The sequence below is a fragment of the Nannospalax galili genome, unplaced genomic scaffold, assembly GCF_000622305.1.
Source record: "Nannospalax galili isolate Female #2095 unplaced genomic scaffold, S.galili_v1.0 scaffold114, whole genome shotgun sequence".
NCBI classification, from domain to species: domain Eukaryota; kingdom Metazoa; phylum Chordata; class Mammalia; order Rodentia; family Spalacidae; genus Nannospalax; species Nannospalax galili.
In genome coordinates, this window is record NW_008336930.1 from 4,180,021 (window position 1) to 4,187,483 (window position 7,463).

The 7,463-nt window shown below is 44.2% G+C and overlaps 1 long non-coding RNA gene across 1 annotated transcript in view; it reads left to right on the top strand.

Annotated features, from left to right (window-relative positions):
• Positions 1–7,203: 7,203 nt before the first annotated feature.
• Positions 7,204–7,463, top strand: part of LOC115070097 — a 99,883-nt gene continuing 99,623 nt past the window's right edge. The window contains exon 1 of the long non-coding RNA XR_003849297.1: positions 7,204–7,264. This is a non-coding gene — a long non-coding RNA (uncharacterized LOC115070097). The remainder of the gene's footprint in view (positions 7,265–7,463) is intronic.

The following is a 7,463-nucleotide window of genomic DNA, read 5'->3' on the forward strand; positions in this document are numbered from 1 at the left end:
TTGGCCTCCAACTCAAAATCCTCTGGCCTCAGCCTCTCAAGTGCTGATATTATAGATATGAGGCACCATGCCCTGCATTTTTGTATCTGCACTTGTATGTTCATGTATGTGTACTGGTGCATGTGTGTGGGTATGCATGTGGAGGCCAATGGTTGATGGGTGCCTTCCTCAGTCACCCTCCAACATATTTTAACTAAGATAAATTGATTTTTACTTTATGTATACCAGAGTTTGCCTGCATGTAAGTGCAGCATGTGCATGCAATGCCCACAGAAGCCAGAAGAGGGCATCAAATGCCCTGGAACTAGAGTAAGGACAGTTGTGAACTGCCATGTGGATGCTGGGAACTGAACCTGGGTTCTCTGTAAGAGCAGGTAATGCTCTTAACCGCTGAGCCATCTCTCCAGCCCCATCCACCATATTTTTTGAGATGGCCTCTCACTGAACTTGGAACTGATTTGGTTAGACTGGCTGACCAGCAGGCTATCATGAGTCTCCTGTTTTCTGCCTCCCCAGCACTGGGATGATAGGCTTCTGCCCCACTTCTGGCTTTTCGTGTGGGTGCTGGAGGTTTAACTCAGTTCCTCATGCTTGCACAGCAGACACTTCTCCAAGTGAACCACCTCCTCAGTCTTGCACTTAAAGACTTTTTTTCAGTTTATTTTAAACATTTTTATTGATCCTTCTAGAAATTCATACACATTTTGATCACATTCATACTCCCTCCCCCTTCTCCACCCCCAACTTACTACTCCTGTCCCTGTCTGAACTTCATGTCCTTTAGTATTGTCTTTTTTTTTGGCCTTTTTGTGACAGGGTCTCCCTGTAGCCCCAGCTGTCCTGGAACTCACTATGTAGACCAGGCTGGCCTTGAACTCACAGAGATACGCCTGCCTCTGCCTCCTGAGTGCTGGGATTAAAGGCATGTGCCACCACGCCCGGCTATTATTGTCTTTTTAAAAGGCCTATTGAGTTTAATCTGTGTTCCTCAAATGCTTTTGGGTGTGGGCCTACCCCTTGGAGTCATATCATTAAAGAAAAACCTGATTCTCCCAGCAGCTATCAGCTGCCAATAGCTCCTCAGGGAGGGCTAGGGCTTCTACCCACCTCCCTCATTCATGCTGGGTTTTTATGCTTGGGCTTGCACAGGTCTTGTGTATGCCGTCACTGTGTGTTTTAATTGTGTGTGTGTGTGTGTGTGTGCGTAAATGGGGGTTTTTACATGAGTGCAGTGCTCACCGACACCCTAAGAGGGCACTAGATCTCCTGGAGCTGGGAACCAAACTCGGGTCCTTTGCAAAAGCAGCAAATGCTCTTAACTGCTGAGTAATCTTTACAGCCCGTTTTTGCACTGCACTTTTGATACCCTCTAAGACAGCATCCATACTGTAGGAGAGCATGTTCCATTTTGCAGAGCAAGTCTGTATAGATCCTTTAGCACCTGTAGCAGCCGAGTTGAGTCACCCATACTCCCTTTACCTGGCTCCAAGGCTACAACCATTGTATTGTGTGTGTTCACAGTACAGGGATGAGCATTGGAACACCTTCTCAGAACGAAGGTTCTGGGCCATGGTCTTTATTGCACAATATAATACATAGGGATGATGAGCCAATTGGTCCCCTGGGACAAATGGCTGTAGATAGTCCAGTTATAGACAGCCCCCTTTCACAAGACCCCTTTAAAGAAACAAAAATATTTGCAGGCCATATTTATTTATGCCTACAGAATTGTGTTTTTTAATATAGTGAGAGACAAAAGTCTGTGGGGATTTGGGGAGATAGTTCAGCTGGTCAAGGGCTTGCCATTTAAGCATAAGGACTTGAGTTTGATCCCTAGAACCCATGTTTTTAAAAAGAGCCAGTACTGGGGCTGGGGAGATAACTCAGTGATTAAGAGCATCTTCTCTGCAAACTTGAGAACTGGAGTTGAAATCCTCAGCATTCACATAAAAAGTTTGGGCATGGCTGCCCATTCCCATAAGCCCAGCATTTTGGTTAGGGACAGAGACAGGCAGATCCAGAGGGCTGACTGACTAGTCTGCCTGGCCAAAATGGGTGAGCTTCTGGTTCAAGAAGAGCCCCTGTCTCAAGGTAATAAGGCAGAGAGCATTAGAGGAAGACACCTGGCTTCCTCATAGTCAAGCACAAGTGTGCTCACCTGTATACTCACATTCAAGAACTACATACATATACCATACCACACCATACCATACCCACAAAAGTTGGATGTGATGGCACATACTTAACAATTCCAGAGCGGGGGAGGTGGAGACAGGTGGCTCCCTGGGCATCAGGGGCCGGCCAGCCTAGCTATTCAGTGATCTGAAAGGCCAGTGAGACCTTGTCTCAAAGAAAAAAACAAGATGGATAGCTTTTGAGGAAGAACACCAGAGGTTGACCTGTGGCCTCTGCATGCATGTATTACACATATCCATAGGCATATGTGCACCCAAATGAACTGACATCCCTCTAAATGCCCACCGGCAGTCCCGGTCACTAGGACCCAGTGTATGGTTGGATCATCAGAGGAGGCAGCACTGCTGTCCTGATCTAAGGCTGAGACTCTTCAGTTAGTTGTTGGGGAAGACCCTTATGAAGCTGGGTCCTGCATATTCCCTGACTCTTTCCAGACCTGAATTGTCTCATCTTGCCTAGTGGTATTATATACTGTAAAATGCCTGCCTGAGTGGACTGACAGGGATGTAAGGACATAGAGTGGTTCCTCTCACCACTTAGTGAAGTGTGTGACCTTCACTAGCCAGTTCCATCTTCTTGGAAGGGAATAAAGGAGTGTTAGCTTTGGTTTAGAGAATGGTCTACCCATGCTTAGCCTGCCCTCTGTTGTTCTTGTTTCTGATGTTTACTCCAACTCAGATTGTAGGTAGGTCACTTCTGATAGAGGAGAAAGGCTGAGAAGTGGGCAGAACTTGATCTGACCCACTGTGGCCTTAATTTCATCATTTGTAAAGGGATGTTGATGGTGGGTGATTCTGGGGCACTAGGCAGTCTGCCTGATATACAAGAACTGCATTCTTTTATGAGGTGGAAGGTGCCAGGTAGAAATATACAGTCAGACCACTTAGATTCTAACCCTGGTCTAACCACTTCCCAGTTATTTGACCTTGGACAACTGCTCCCATCCCTTGGCCTTGACTTCCCCTGCTATAGTTTGGGATGATGGGATGCACCTATTCTTTCCCAGGGTAGGAATGCCTGCTGTGCTGGCATTACTTAACATCAACTCATACTGACAACTGAATACTTTTCTAGTCATTGCACAATCCTTCAAACTGTTCAAAGGGGCAAGGCTGGATTTTAAGTGATGCTCTAGTCTTTGGGACAGCTCAACACACTTGTCACACTTTTTCTTTTGAAGTTGGCGTTTTAATTTTTCTTTTGAAACTCTCACAAAGAAACATCAGTGATTTTATTTCCACTGTGCTTGTATTTGATTTCAGGAGATGCTGATTTCCTATTAAATGTAACAGAAAAAAATCAAAATTAGGTTAATAAAAATGTTTAGGATTGTTACCATTATAACTGTGCTCTCGTGAATGTAGTACTATTCAGAAATGATCGCTAAATCAGAAATGCAGTCACAAAATAGTGAGATTTTAGTTTCTGTTGAACTGTAAACTCACCGGAACTTTCAGCCATCTTTGTTAAGTGGTAAATGTCCACTCTGCTTCCTTTTCACAAATTGCATATGCTCGCTGGCAGGTATTTAGAGAATGAAGTTCATGTTTGATGTATACTTAATAGCATGTGGCAGGGCCTGGACATATTTGATCCCTCTAGGACAACACTGGCTTCAGTTAACTATAATTAACTAATTGTGCACTTCCATTTTTTTCTGTTATTTAATATATAAGGAAATGGGGACAAGCACCTTTTGCCTTGGTGTAATTAAAATGAAATAATGTCAGGAACATATTCTAAAAAGGAACTTCTATTTGTTTTATCACCAAAAGGTGGCGTCCTACCCCCATGCCCTTTATTTAAAAAAAAAAAAAAAAAAAAAACCCTTGCTTTAAATTAACAAAAAGAAACTTCCAGTTGATTACTGATAAAGAAATTAAAAATATGCTCCCTTTGAATGTGATGTGACAATGTTGAAAATGGACAGTATGTTAAGCCACAGAGAAGTTTCCTTGTAATATAAAGCAAATGGGTGTGCAGTTTGCTAATAAGCCTGTACATCAGACAGTATCATATAGAAAACTGAGTGCCATTTATCGCGGGATTTACAGCCAGGATTTCCTTTTGTCTGCAAAACTTGTTGCCAATCTGTATTTAGTCTCTACTTATAAGTTAAGGTAGACTTTAAAGCAGTTAAAATTCAGACCAAGATCAGCAGCAACCTAAAGATTTTTTTTGTATGATTATAATTGAAAAAATACATGGCTTAGTCTGATAAATAAGATAAGAGAATGAATTGTGGTTTATAGACTATGCATAAATATGTCACATTTAAATTTAAATAAATTGCTATTCCCCTGAGTTACAACTGTACAACCAGCTACATACCATAATTAAGTTATATTTGGCAGAACCACCATAGAAATTGAAAGCAATGTTTTTCCCCCAAAGAATGGCTACTTTGCAGATTTCCATTTAATTCTATGTGAATTCAGAGTATGGAATTTCCAGTGATGTCCAAGGATTTTTGAGAATATCAACTAATTTGACATAAAGCTTTTCCATCAGAGCCCAGAGCAGAGTAAGCGTTCAATAAATGTTAGATGTTATTATTGACAGCAGTAGACTGTGACAGACGCAAAGGCAGGAACTTTATTTGTATATTTTAAAGTAGTCACAATATGGTCTGAAACACAGAACATGTATTAATATCTTGACAAAGAAAACATGAACCCTCTATCCTAAAATACATTTCATTTATGTAATTTCTAGTATAAAAATGGGGTGGATAGTCTTGTCTGGCTAGCACACATTAGACATGAATTCCACCATGCCAGAATGACCTTAGCACACATGCTCCCTTTCTCTGACTTTATTCTGTAGCCCCAGTGCAGAGTTTTGTTGTTATTATTTTCCTTCCCAAACACATACAATTTTCAAGTGAGTTTTTCCACTTTCCAAATAAATATAGTTTTAAAGTGGTAGTCTTATGTTATCGTTGCAATTAAGATTTAAATTCTGCAAGTGAATATTTAACAATATTTATAAAAAAGACATTATCCAAAAGAAATTATAGTCTCCTAGGGATATCATTTACAACTGCATTAGTCTCAAGGTCAAAAAGACAGTCATCTCCACCCCACCCCCACCCCGAAATAGTTTGTAGGAACCTATAGGATGAATTTCGGGGTATGTTCATGAAGAATTGGCCTGGTAGATAGACCAGCCAGCCAGTGGCTTGAAATGCTTGGCTTGGGAGTTCAGCAGCCTGGGGTGATGGGTCTGAACAAAATTATTTTTCTTAACAACAAGTCACACAGGTCTTGCATCTTTCTAAGTCACTAATTGGAAATATAAAATCAGCTTCTCTATATGTTGATAAAAGTGGAAGATTAATCTATTTTATCTGTATTTCAAAGACATTTCATCTAGTCTCCTCAATTATTTAAATTTCTAAATTCAACCAAACTTCAAAACAGCAAAAAGAAAGAAAGAAAAAAAAAAACCCTCACCTCTTAAAAGAATTGCACACAGTATTTTAAAGCCTTTTTTTTTTTTTCTTTTGCACGTCACTGATGTGCAGGAGCGCAGGTAATTTGTGTTGAACAACTGACTGACATGCTAGCCCCCTGGTGTTTTTCTAAAAGGAACCCGGGCGAAAACAATTTTCCAAGCAGCCACTTTGCCCCCAGTGGACCTGGAGGCAGGGGCACATTCCCTCAGAGGCTGAAAAGTTGGTTCATGCCACACTCTTGATTCCTAGATGCAGGGGGAAATCCCCCCCCCCCCCCGGCTGGAGGGGTTTCTGTTTCCTCGCAATCAGGGGTTTGTCCTTCAGATGAACTTTCACCTCCCGAACCCGCCTTCTTTCATTGGACCAAGTGCAGAAAGAAAGGGGAGAGACCAAAGGAGGACAGGGAGCCGGAGCAAAAGGCCCAAAACACCACCTCTGCCTCCCTCGCTTCAACTGTCACTGAAGGAAGAGCACTTTCACTTTTAGCTGGAGGAAACTCATATCCTTGCCTGTTCTCTCTCCCCTTCTGTATTTTTAGCTCAGAAGCCATGCAAATAGCCATCGTATCGCAGCATTCCCATCTCTGTCCCTAGTTGGGTGTCTCTCTGCCTCTTGATTTTCTGGGGGCTGAATGGGGCCCCCGCTTTTCCCATCTTTTGAAGGGACCCCTCTACCCTCAATCTCCCTCATTTTCCAGCTCTTTCCAGCCAGATTCTTCTTTTGCTAGGGAACTGCTGTGGCGTTCCTGTTCTCCCTCTGGTCTTCGGGCTGTGCTTTCCTTTCCTCTTCCTCTTCTAGCCTAGGTACCCCTCTGTCAAACCCCTGCCCTCCAACCCCCACTTGGCAATTGCGATTTTTTTCTTCAAGCCCTCTTGTTTACCCAGCAGGTGGATGTGACGTCAGGGACGCACAACAGCAAAAAATAACAACATCTCCCTCCGCGACGTGTTGGCCTCTCTCGCGCGCCTTATTTATTTATTTGTTCCGGGATGCGCGGGGTAGTGTAGGGGGGGAACGCCCCGGGGGCCGCACATCGGGGTGCTGATAGCGCTCGGGAGGGGGGGCGGGGGCGACCTTTGGGAGTGTACACAGCGGGGAAAGGGGCTCGAGTGGAAGTGGGGACGGGTTGGGGGCGCCCAGGGCCCAGGCTGCCGGCGCCTCTGCCGCCGCTGGCGCTGGCGGGGCTCCTGGAAGCTAGTCCGGAGCGGAGGAATCTATTGTTATTTATTGTGTGGCAGTTGCACGCTGTAGTCGCGGCGGCCCGGCCCTCGCCCGGGAGTGCTTGTGCGCGCGTGTGTGTGCGCGAGTGTGTGCGTGTGCGCGGGTGAGTGTGTGCGCGGGGGGCGCGCGCGGGCGGGAGTAGGCGCGCGCGGGGAAAGGCCCCGAAAACACCTTAGTTTGCATCGAGAGACCATTTGCAGCGGGTGAGTTTGTATTTTTCCATTTCTGCTCCACTTTTTTTTCCCAAGCCGCCTCCTGCCTTGTTTCCGCCACTTTAAACAACAACAACAACCAGCACCAAAACGGGGGGGTCGCGCGGGCGGGAGTAGGCGCGCGCGGGGAAAGGCCCCGAAAACACCTTAGTTTGCATCGAGAGACCATTTGCAGCGGGTGAGTTTGTATTTTTCCATTTCTGCTCCACTTTTTTTTCCCAAGCCGCCTCCTGCCTTGTTTCCGCCACTTTAAACAACAACAACAACCAGCACCAAAAAAAAAAAAAAAAAAAAACCAAAAAAAAAAAAAAAAAAAAAAAAAAAAGCCCCCCAAAAAAAAAAAAAAAAAAGAGAGAAAGGGGAAAAATTTGCAACAG